The sequence below is a fragment of the Ambystoma mexicanum genome, chromosome 12, assembly GCF_040938575.1.
Source record: "Ambystoma mexicanum isolate Mex_15411 chromosome 12, UKY_AmexF1_1, whole genome shotgun sequence".
Classification (NCBI taxonomy): Eukaryota; Metazoa; Chordata; class Amphibia; order Caudata; family Ambystomatidae; genus Ambystoma; species Ambystoma mexicanum.
The window spans coordinates 533,814,183-533,825,315 of record NC_090936.1 but is presented as its reverse complement, the minus strand read 5'-3'; the positions used below and the strand labels follow the sequence as shown (position 1 = coordinate 533,825,315).

At 46.0% G+C, this 11,133-nt stretch overlaps 1 protein-coding gene across 1 annotated transcript in view; it reads left to right on the top strand.

Annotated features, from left to right (window-relative positions):
• The first annotated feature begins 1,439 nt into the window (after nt 1-1,439).
• The window catches only part of LOC138512990 (mas-related G-protein coupled receptor member H-like), a 48,530-nt gene continuing 38,836 nt past the window's right edge, over nt 1,440-11,133 (top strand). Inside the window, exon 1 of the mRNA XM_069627706.1 lies at nt 1,440-1,546. The gene's annotated coding sequence lies outside the window, so the exon portion shown is untranslated. The remainder of the gene's footprint in view (nt 1,547-11,133) is intronic.

Below are 11,133 nucleotides of genomic sequence, written 5' to 3'. Positions count from 1 at the left end.
AGGACTGCCCTACCCAGACTCTTGTAACCACATGGCAACCTGACTCCACCATGGAATCAGGCACACACAAAGGGAGCGGGTTCACACACCTCTTCATTTAACAGATGCCCACTTCTAACTAACTTTTAACGGTATCCCCTGCGCTTCCGCCCTCCTCGCACCCGGTGCCTTCCGGCTCACTCCCTTGTCATGTGACATATGTCGTGGCTTCACAACACTACATGTATCATCATGTGCTATCTAGTGCCGAGATGCCAGCCCACACCATGGCCCTTCGACACACACAACTAATCAACTGCCTACTGTGGCTCACGCAACACATCCACAGTCAGTGTTCCTTAGCATCATTTTACACTAAACTCAAGCCAACACACACATACACAAGCAAACCTTTACATTTTTTAAAGAATTGTGAAACAAACAGAGTAGTTGGATTCTATATGTGTATCTAGTTCTGGGGGCTTCATTTGCGGTATTGTTTCCACAAGGAAGGGCATCTTTGCTATTGGTTCTCGGGTGGGGGTAGGCCGTAATCTGAAATATAATTTCTACTGCATCCACTATCCCTATTCATTAAAACAAAATTACACCTCTAGCAAGGGTATGAATCCTTGTTATCAAACAAATGCGAGATTTCAAGTTTACTAGTTCACTGTAAAAACCTTGCCCTGTTGGTTTTTTCACTCTATTCACCTTTTTTCACTTGTCTTCTATCCTTCCTCGTTCCCCCCTCCTTCCCCTCCTCCCCCTCCTCTCCCCTCCTTCCCTCCCTACGTCCCTCCCTCTACGTCCCTCCCTCCCTACTTCACTCCCTCCCTCTTTTCCTTCCTTCCTTCCTTCCTTCCTTCCTTCCTTCCTTCCTTCCTTCCTTCCTTCCTTCCTTCCTTCCTTCCTTCCTTCCTTCCTTCCTTCCTTCCTTCCTTCCTTCCTTCCTTCCTTCCTTCCTTCCTTCCTTCCTTCCTTCCTTCCTTCCTTCCTTCCTTCCTTCCTTCCTTCCTTCCTCCCTTCCTTCCTCCCTCCCTCCCTCACTCCCTCCCTCCCTTCCTTCCTCGCACTCGTTTGCTTTTACTTTCAAACTTTCATTCATGTTCCTGTTTTTGTATCTAACTCCACTAAAGACAATCCCTTTTCCGAGAATTTCATGTTATTGTTCAGCTTTTCAAACAAGCCAATCCCTAGGGTGTGTTCACCATAAAACAAGCAATTCAATCTAAAATGTGGTTAGTGGGGAACATGCTTCCTGTGCAAAACTATTTTCTGGTTGGTGGGAGTGGGTTATGACATCCTAATGGGCACTAAGTGGAATAATTAGGAGGACAAGGTTTAATGGGATTCGGTAAGTAGCAGGAATTTGCTCTTTTCCAGCCTACGTTCATTCAGGGTTTAGGAGCTCAGTTGATGTTCTCTGAACAATTCCATGGGGGATGTGTGCCGACTGCCGAGAGGTAAGACTGCTCGGCGAGAGTGATGGATTACACTCCATCCTGAGAAAACACAGAGGAGTAGAACGCTCTTCTCAGAAGCACAGCAGATCTGCACCACAAAAGTGAGTAGGACTGACAGAGCTAATTGGATGCCTGATTCATGTCTTGTGACTAGTGTCTAGGTTTTACACCAATGTACGTGTCGGTTAATGCAGGTCAGGGTGCAGCTTTCAGTAGTGAACACATTCCCTGGCTGGTGGAGTTACTGTAGCCTTTAGGTCTGTGAGGATTGGTGCATGCAGAATTCTGTTGGGTGCTTTAAACAATGGCAGGAGGCAGGAGGCGGTATGCCTAGCTGGTGTGCCCCGCTTAAAATGATTTGATGACACCATCCGTCCTTGCACACTCTTTACTACTGTGCATTGTAAGCCACAGCCGACCCCCGGCCCCCGTTCGCTGCCCACGCCAGCTCCTTGTCCCACGGTCTGCCGCTGCCTTCATGCACAGGCTTCACACGTGATTCCCAAATGGAATTGCTTATTTTAATGTTTACATCTATTCATGGGCATAACAGCCTCCAGGGCTGAATCTACCTTCTGCTGCTCATCTCCTCATAATCGAGGCTCCTAAGCTCTCCTCGACCTAACCATCCCACACCCATCCTGCTCTACTTCCCCATTTGGCCCCCTCCCCCTCCTGGTTCCCCATCACTGTAGAGTCATAACCCTCCGCCCAGACATTAGGCACTTTATTGCAATGATCAACTTCGAGATAATCCATACGAACCCCATTCTCTTCCACGAGTCCTATAGTGTTATCACCCCTCCCCTTGAATCCCAACCACCGTCAACACTGGACTGCATATCCGCAAATACTGTAATCACTCAAGATGTATGAAAACTCTTTTTTTGTGCTGTTCCCTTTACTGTTTGCAGCTCTTTCTCCATCACGACCATGCAGTTTAATGTGTTGGCAAAGAAGCAAACAATACATACAATACATATTGACTATTATATCATGGCTTTGAAAAGTGCCCAACATTGGCACTGCCCCATTAATATGCCCTTTGCACACTGCTTATTGGCAAGTTATTTTTTCAATTTGATTTTCAATTTCAATACATAAATACAAACTGCATCTGGAAACACTTGTGTATAGGCGCCATACAACTGTCCAACAAAATAAATAAAAAATAAAATACACATATTCTCTGCTGCGTGCTACACAGCCTTAGCATTCTTCCCCCAACACAAGTGTATTCCATCAAAGCAGGTTTATCATTTCCACACTTAGTAATATTTTACAGCATTGTTTAGAGTCTTGCTATTGCTTTCTACCCTTTTCAGAAACTTGTTTTCTTCATGTTCCTGGTGTATTAGTAATAGGAAGCCGATATTAAGCAATATAGCATGCACTACACATGGATTTGCTTGTTGGCATGGTATTAATATCTCAACTCAGTGGTACTCGTTTTATCAGCTTCAGAAGGCTGAGTCTTACCCTTACACACTTGAACCTGTGATACCATGTCTGTTAAATCACAGAACTGCCCTAACCCAGAGTATACAGAAGGAAGGTGTACAGCTGTACCCACTAGTCGAATTGTTTCTGGATGTTATAACAATAGTTATTTCTCCACTCATTGCCCCATTCTGATGGCCATGGATTTATCAGGGCCAAGAGCTTGACGAGTGGTGCCTCCACATGGTTAGGTTCGCTCCTCCAATCTGTCTTGGTGTACAACACAGACAGATCAGGGATTCCCTGCAAGTGTGTAGTGATAGGCACCCGAACCTGTGATCCTATGCATGCATGCTGTGAATATGTGGTAACTGCCACTCTGCATATATATATATATGTGTAGAAAATATCTACAATGACAGTCCAGTAGCAAACCTGCAGAAGAATATTGTGCCATTCATTTCAGTAGAGTTTGACTTGCTTCTGCAGGTTGTGCAAATAAGAACAGAGATGTCCCTCATGGCATGAGTAAAATCCACTCTAGGACAGGGTTCTGGAACATGTCTAGGACCCTCACACTGCCACATACTTTGCTCATGGGGCAAGGACTCACAATTCATGGACCTGAAGAGCACGTGTGGGCACAGGGTGTGCACTGTTTTCCTCTATGTCCTCAGCTATCAGAATGAGGCTGCCAGTGGTACTGGTTTTATCGACTTCAGAATGGTGAAAGGCTGGGTCCTCCACGTGCGCATTTGATCACATGGTCTACAGATCTCACACAGATGTCTGCAGCAAGTCTGTCAGCTCAATGATCTATCTTACTGTGGTCCTGGAACCAGAAACGTTTTTTGAACACCCCCTTTTGTACCTCAACTCCCCTTGAATTACTCCAGCTGGCTCCAGCTACCTGTGCATTACAGTAGGATTCGTGGACATGTTTGGGCAGTCTGAAGGGTTCTCGAACCATCTTGAGCTTCCTTGAATACCAGAAAGGTTTGAGGGGCCTGAGAACATGTTTTTGGGAGGTTTTCTTGCGACTATTGCTGAACTGCTCAACATGGCTTCTATATTTTAAACAGGGCAGTGCACAGCCTTCTATGTATCACTCATATGCTTTCAGTTGAAAAGTAGCAGAGCTTTTCAGAATGGCTCCTATACCTTTATTGGCAAATATAACAATTTCCAAGAAGGCCAGCAACACCTCTAATTGTTGTCAGACTTGGCAAAAAAGGTAAAGGATTGAGGTTCTACACTTCTGTGCAGGTGTATGTTGTGCACTGCCATTTTGTACTCAACGCCTTTCACATCCTCCATCAGGCCTAACACAGGAAAGACAACCCTCCATCCACATTGAACATGCGCAGTACAGGCCGCAGCAGTGGAAACTTAACACACAAAACCGGTACATTATGAAGAGCTGCTGTGTATGATTCCCACATCCACATGGAACAGATACACCAAGGCCAGCATCAGTGCAGCATTCCCTCAGGCAGACGAATTGCTGATTTTTTTTGTTTCATTGTAAGCACTTAAAAAAAGAATTGTTCACTAATAAAGATTTACACACTTTAGCGATCCTTCATAAGAGCGTAATCGCCAAAATGAATATTAGATGAAGAAAAGCAACGAAAAGCATCCATCTATACAGTTGCGTAAGCTGCTCACTTGAAGTTTGTGGGTAGCCATTAGCCACACAGAATGATCACCTCTAGATTCATGCGGGGACTACACAGATGATTAAATTCCAGTTCCCTTTAAATCGCCTCCTCCCAGGTTACTGGAATGTCCTTTAAGCAAGTACACTCTATTTCAACAAGGTAAATGCAATAGGAATTTCATTTGAAGGCTGGCACTGAATTAGTAGCTTGCCTGCACCTTGTGGTAAACAGAATTCAACACCAATCTCACTAAAGCCAGCATGTAATTGAGAGACAAAATAATATGTTATAAAATGATAAGGGTATCAGAGTAGTCTGCACTTTCAGAAAATCAGTAGCAGGGACAATTCTGGACACAACATACCCCTATTTGTCATAGTAAAAAAAAATACTACAATCACATATAATGCAACAATTGTGAAATATGGGAACAGGTGGGTTACAGGATCAACATCAAGGTGGGCTAATACAATTGCATTTTGCTCTTGAGTGAAGTCAACGGTGGTCTACCTGGGTTTTAGGTAATTCTTTGATATAGTCCTACACATAACAGACTAATGTACGGAGCCTTGGGAGGGAAGCTATGTCAATGAAATGTAATGGGGGCTGGCTGACTAACCTTCAGAGTGTTCAAGTTATTCCATGCTATCAGTCTTGGAGCCTTTCTGTGTATCCTTTTACTTGTAGATGTAATTGTCCCATAATAAATGCAGGCCTGCATGTCCCAGGTACAAAGATAAATGCTGGGCTGGATGAACTGCTCCTGCAGCTCTGAGTTCTTTTTTGAGGAAAATAAGGTAACAGGAGGAATAAACCATACCAGTGGCATTCACTTTTTTCGTAAATGTATTATTGAACTACAGTAATGGCTGAGGCTGGAGGACTGCCTGCGGTTAGATGTGCCATGCGACATAATTAAATATCTCTTCATGGGAAGGGAGGCAAGCCCAGTAAAAGGGAGGTACTTGGGTAGGTCCTGCAGTGTTGCCTGTCACTATTGCAGTGGATGTGTCCTGTGTTCGTCCCATCGGTTTCAGTACTGCAGTGACAGTGTCCCCTTGTCCTGTGAGACTTGGGTCAGTCCTACAGAAAGGGTCGCCTTTCAGTATGACATTTGTGGAATACTTTCTTTTGTAATTTGCACAGCAAAGATCAAAGAGCTTCTCGCCAATTACAGATCAATCAACTGTACCTTAATTATCCCCATCTGCAGCTCACCCCCTCCACCACTCCCTCTATGTACCCCAGTTTCTCTTCTCTTGTGACACCCTTGGGGAGTCCCCTGTGTTCAGCTCGCCATTGCTTCCAAGCTTGATCTGCGCTTCATAAATCGCAAACATACATTCAAGAATGTACATCCAACTTCAAATGCCATCTTATGAAGGATGGAGTCTCGCAGAAGTTGTAATGTCTGAAACACCTCTATCTGTTGAATTAAGATGTATCCTGTTGTGATACCACAGCTGTGCTCGCACTGTGCATTACATACTGTCACAGCTAATGGATCAACAGATAATGTGATACTTTTACACAATTACACTCTAACTTTTATTCTGTACACAAAGCAGGGATTTGGTTTTCACTGTGCCCACATGATGGGTTTAGGTTTAGCACCGGTAACACTCTAGTTCCCGGTAGCACTATGGCCCTCAGTACTTGCCTCTCCCAATCTTGCTCAATGTCACCTGCCCGGCAGGAAAACAGCCACCAGCAGCCTCTAGAAGTCGCATTGCCCCAAACAGCTTATTTCTTGGTTATTTGTCTTTCTTGGTGGCAGCCGATGTCACGTGGGATACTTGGTGGTCCGCGTGGGTACTCCTATTAGGTATTCCCAGCGGGTAGCCTTCGGTCTTCAGGCCGGGGTCAGGCGTCAGGCAATTTCGCAGTTGATTGGACATCATGGTACTCTTAGCTTTCTCGTCCTGATTGTTAAACAATCTCCGTTCTCATATTATCCTAAGCTCAGACTATTTTACTCTTGTTCATGCCATTATTATAGCCCCTTCTACGGCACTTCAGAAACCTTCCCATGAGCCAGTTTCTTTTATGCGCATCTGCTTAACTCCTCCTCCCCTTGCTCTTCCTCCTTTTTATCTCCTCTCCACTCTTCCTCTTTCTCCACTCCTCCTCTTCTCTCTTCCTCTTCAACGCCTTGCCTCTCCACCATCCTCTACTTTCTATGCAACCCCTCTGCAACTTCTCTCTCCAAGTTCTTAAACCCACAACTAACCTCTGAGTTGCAACACCTATATAGGCCAACATAGCTGGGGCTAGACCATGACATTGGTGATTTGTTCAACTTGAAAACATTTGAGGGCTGCCACCCTCTCCCCACGCCACTGGCCGGCCACTTATTATACCTAAATAATGACATCAGGTTGCTGTGTTTTTTATGTGCAATGTATGATCCCACAGAACACACTAGTATCTACTATCATTCTAATCTCACCAATCTCACAAGGATAAACCTCAAATTGTATTTATTTAATAGAAATCCGTTAAAAAAAGTCTGGTTATGTCAACCTACCAAACACCCATCTTCATAGAGCTGGTGGCACTATACAATACTGACATGTCAAAGTGCTATAGTGTCATGTGAACATAAAGTGCATACAGTGTATAAAGTACATAACAATATTCTAACATACATCAGCATTACACAATTACCTAACAATCTGTATACAATACTAAATTTAGAACTTTGCAGCAGATATAATTTCTTACAACATTTTATAATGTATATTTGCCAACTCTCGCCACACTTTAAAGCATGTACTATTAGATAGGACACTGCCTATTCTATTTGTCTAGCAATTTGTTGGCAGCTGTGAGAGTGGCATCCCGCCCCGCGGCTCTGCGGACCAAGGTTACAAAGCTGCTGTCTGCCATCTTGATTTTGGCTTGCCATCATGTGATGGGTAAATTAATTTCATCCTGGCTTTTCAACGTCTACTTGGCTCCTTTGGCCCACCTCATCTCTACCTTCTCTTCTAACTTTCAGTGTCACACGGATGACACTCAGCTCTCCTTCAGGCTCCCCTCAGCCTCCTCTCCTCTCCTGCTCATTCCTTACTGTCTATCCATGATTCACGAGTGGTGCACCTCCAAGGATCTCTGCCTTGATGCCAGTAAGACTGAGATCCTTCTCATTGGGACCCCTGCTCCCTCTTTCCCTCTTTCACTCTGCCTGCCCTCCTTGGCCCTCTTCTAGCACCTTCCCGTGAGGCAAAAAACATTGGTGTCATCTCTGACTACTCTCTCTCCTTCTCTCCTCACTTCACAGACCTCGCTAAGAAGTCCCACTACCAGCTGCACCTCCTCAAAGGCATCCTTCCTTTTCTCACTTTCCCCCTGGAAGCTCACTGTCGCCACAGCCTTGGTTCTCTCTAGGCTGCACTTCTGCAAGAGCTTCCTTCTCAACCTGCCTTCCTCTACTCTCCCTCCTCTGCTACTAATCCAGATCAGGACTGCAAGATGTGTCCTTGGCCTCAAGCCCAGGGATTGTATCTTTCCAGCCCTGAAATCTCTCCATATCTCTGATATTTTCAATTTTGTTATAGGTCGCTAAACTAAAAGACTGATTTGTTTTGCCTGCGGTTAGGCAACCTATAAAAAAGCAAAAAAAAACAAATTTTCACGCCCCCAATCAATCCCAATATCCCCCGACCTTCCCCTCTGGCTGGATTAACCTGAAATCAGGGGGTTAGCCTCCTAACCACCCTGCCTCAGCCCCCACCAACTCCCTCCTCACCCAACACTCCCTCTATCACCAAATAAACACAAACACCTAACACACAAACACACAAGCACACAGAAACGTACCTCCTCTCCCTCGATGCCACTTCTGGGTCCTGGAGTGCCTGTTAGCCCTTGCGCGTGCACTCCTGTGTGGCAGGGGCATGACAGTTTATTTTAGAAAAACCGCTGCGCGCGGTCACGGACCGGTCTTTCAGAATCAATCATTTTTGTAGTTGTTTTTTTTAAACGACTACTTCACTCAGGACCGGTCAGACGCTTCTCCAGGCAGAGAGTGGGTGGTAGATCTCTCTCCTCTGCATGTGCCTCCCTCTGGAATGGCCTCCCTGCCCCACTCAGACTTGAGCCGGACCACATGAGGTTTCGGAAGCAGCTAAAGCCTGTCCTTTTCGCTTCTGCTTTCTCTCTCTCCCCTCTCTCTCCCCTGTCGACATAACTGCACTGCTCTGACTAGTTGCCTGGCTACCCTCAGAATCTCAATGCCTTCACGAGCAGTAGCCGCTGAACTGCCTCCGGACCTACCATGCACTTGGGGGTGTATCTGCAACCCTACAGTCCCCTGCCTCCTTGCACTTACCTAGAGCCACGCTGCCCTGGCTGCACTTACCTAGAGCAATACTGCCGTGATTGCATTTCCCACTCCCCTCCCCCCGGCACTTCTACTCTCCCCCCTGCACTTGCACAATCTGAAAGACACAAGGCCTAGTAAGATTGTTTGTTTTGTTTATTTATTTATTTATTTATTTATTTATAAAGCGCAGAAATCAGGCCCAGGGGCAACCGGGCGCATACTCTTAAACATGTTACAATAAACAGTAGTTACACAGTACATTACAAAATATACAGCATATATACATATACCGAGGGGTACCATTAACAGAGTATAATACAGTACATAGCAGAGAGAGAAGTATATACATGTCCTGTATCACACAGAGGGGCTGGACTGAGTAAGGGTCTCATAGATCTTGGGAGAACAGTCATGTTTTGGCATTGTTCTTGAAGGAGTGGAACGATGGTTCAGTTCTAATGGGCGTGGGCAGGGTGTTCCAAAGTTTGGAGGCTAGGACAGGGAAGCTCACCCCACCTGCTTTTTGGAGTTTGCATCTCGGCACGGTGAGGCTGTGAGTTTGGGCTGCTCTAATGGGTCGAGTGGATGTGTGGAGTGTGAAGCGAGCGGACAGGTAAGGTGGGCGTTGTTGCTCGGGCATTTGTGAGTCAGGGCTAGGGTTTTCAGGGCAATTCTTTGTTTTACCGGGAGCCAACGTAAGTCCGATCTGATGGAGATGTGTGAACGTCTCGGGATGTTTAAAGCTGCCCTTAAGGCATTATTTTGTACAGTTTGTAATTTATTAAGGTTAGACTGACTAGTCCCAAGGTAGAGAGCACTACAGTAGTCGATTTTAGCCATGACAAGTGTTCTGGCGAGGGTGATGCAGTTGGTAGAGTTTAGGAAGGGTCTACAGGCGGTGATGAGTTTGCAAGTATAGGTCGAGGCTGACCTAACTGCATTTGTTTGTCTGTTCAGGGAGAGCGTGGAGTCGAGATAGACGCCTAGGGTCTTGGTGTATTTGGAGACTTTAATATCGTTGCCGTCAATGATGAAGGACTTGTAAGATTGATCTAATTTGTTGAGCCGATGGTTAGATCCTAGAAGTAGGAGCTCGGTCTTATCATCGTTAAGGCAAAGTTCGTGATGTGCCATCCAGGCCTGGATGACCAAGCAAACATTGTTAAGGGCTTTGGTGTCAGCTGTGTAGTCTCCCGTGATGGGGATGAGTATCTGGGTGTCGTCCGCGTAGTTGGTGTAGGAGATACCCAGATAGTCAAGCACATCGAAGAGGGGCTTGGTGAATACGTTGTACAACATAGGGGATACACACGAGTCTTGAGGAACGCCACAGTGAATGGGGGAGGGGTCCGCTGAGGCCATGGGTGAGAAGACCCTCATAGATCTGTTGCTCAGGAATGAATGGATCCAGGCATTGGCAGAGTCAGAGAAGTGGGCTGCAGATTTGAGATGCTGGCAGAGTATTTGGTGGTTGACCAAATCAAAAGCCGCGGAGAGGTCGAGGAGAATGAGAAGAGCTAACTTTCCCTTGTCCTTTAGTGTCTCCATCTGAGTTTTCAAGTCAATCAGAGCAGATTCCGTACCTCTTACAACCTCTTACAACTGTGGTACTCAGACGGGGTACTCACGGCTCTTCGGATTCCAAGATCTGACGTGAAGAGGTAAGAAGCGTCCCCCTGGAGGTCCAGAGGTCAGATAATCTGTGCTCTGTGCTCCCCAGGGGGCCGCCCCATGGGAAACCCTCTCGGGGAAGAAAACCCAGACTGTGCAGATGTAGAGGAGGATCAGATGCACAAGTTCCGTAGTGTCCGGTAGAAGGATGAAGAAGATTCCAATCTAATCGGTGCAATTGACTAAAGGTTCTTGACTGCAGTAGATCATTTAGACGGCTGTAGCCAGAAGGAAAGGAATGGGGCAGCAGAATTAAGAAACAGAGGAAAGACAGAAGAATCAAAGGAGAGAGAAGGAAAGAAGAATGTTTAGGTACGTTAAAGCGAGGATAGAGGAAAGGTAAGTGCAGAATAAAGCCGCGAGCGGCTGAAAACAGAAGCTGCAAGCGGAGGCTACCGCAGCCGAGGACAAGAATTGCCGAGGGCGGCAGGAAAGGACAAAAAGCAGAAAACAGTGCCGAGGAGGGCTAGTCGGGAGCGAGAGGAAAGGAAATTTGAGAAAACCCGAAGAAACGGTCAAAAACGAGGAAGGGAGAAAGGAGGAGGAAAGAGGGAGGACTCAGAAGGAGGTCTGAGTGGGAGCCGGTACC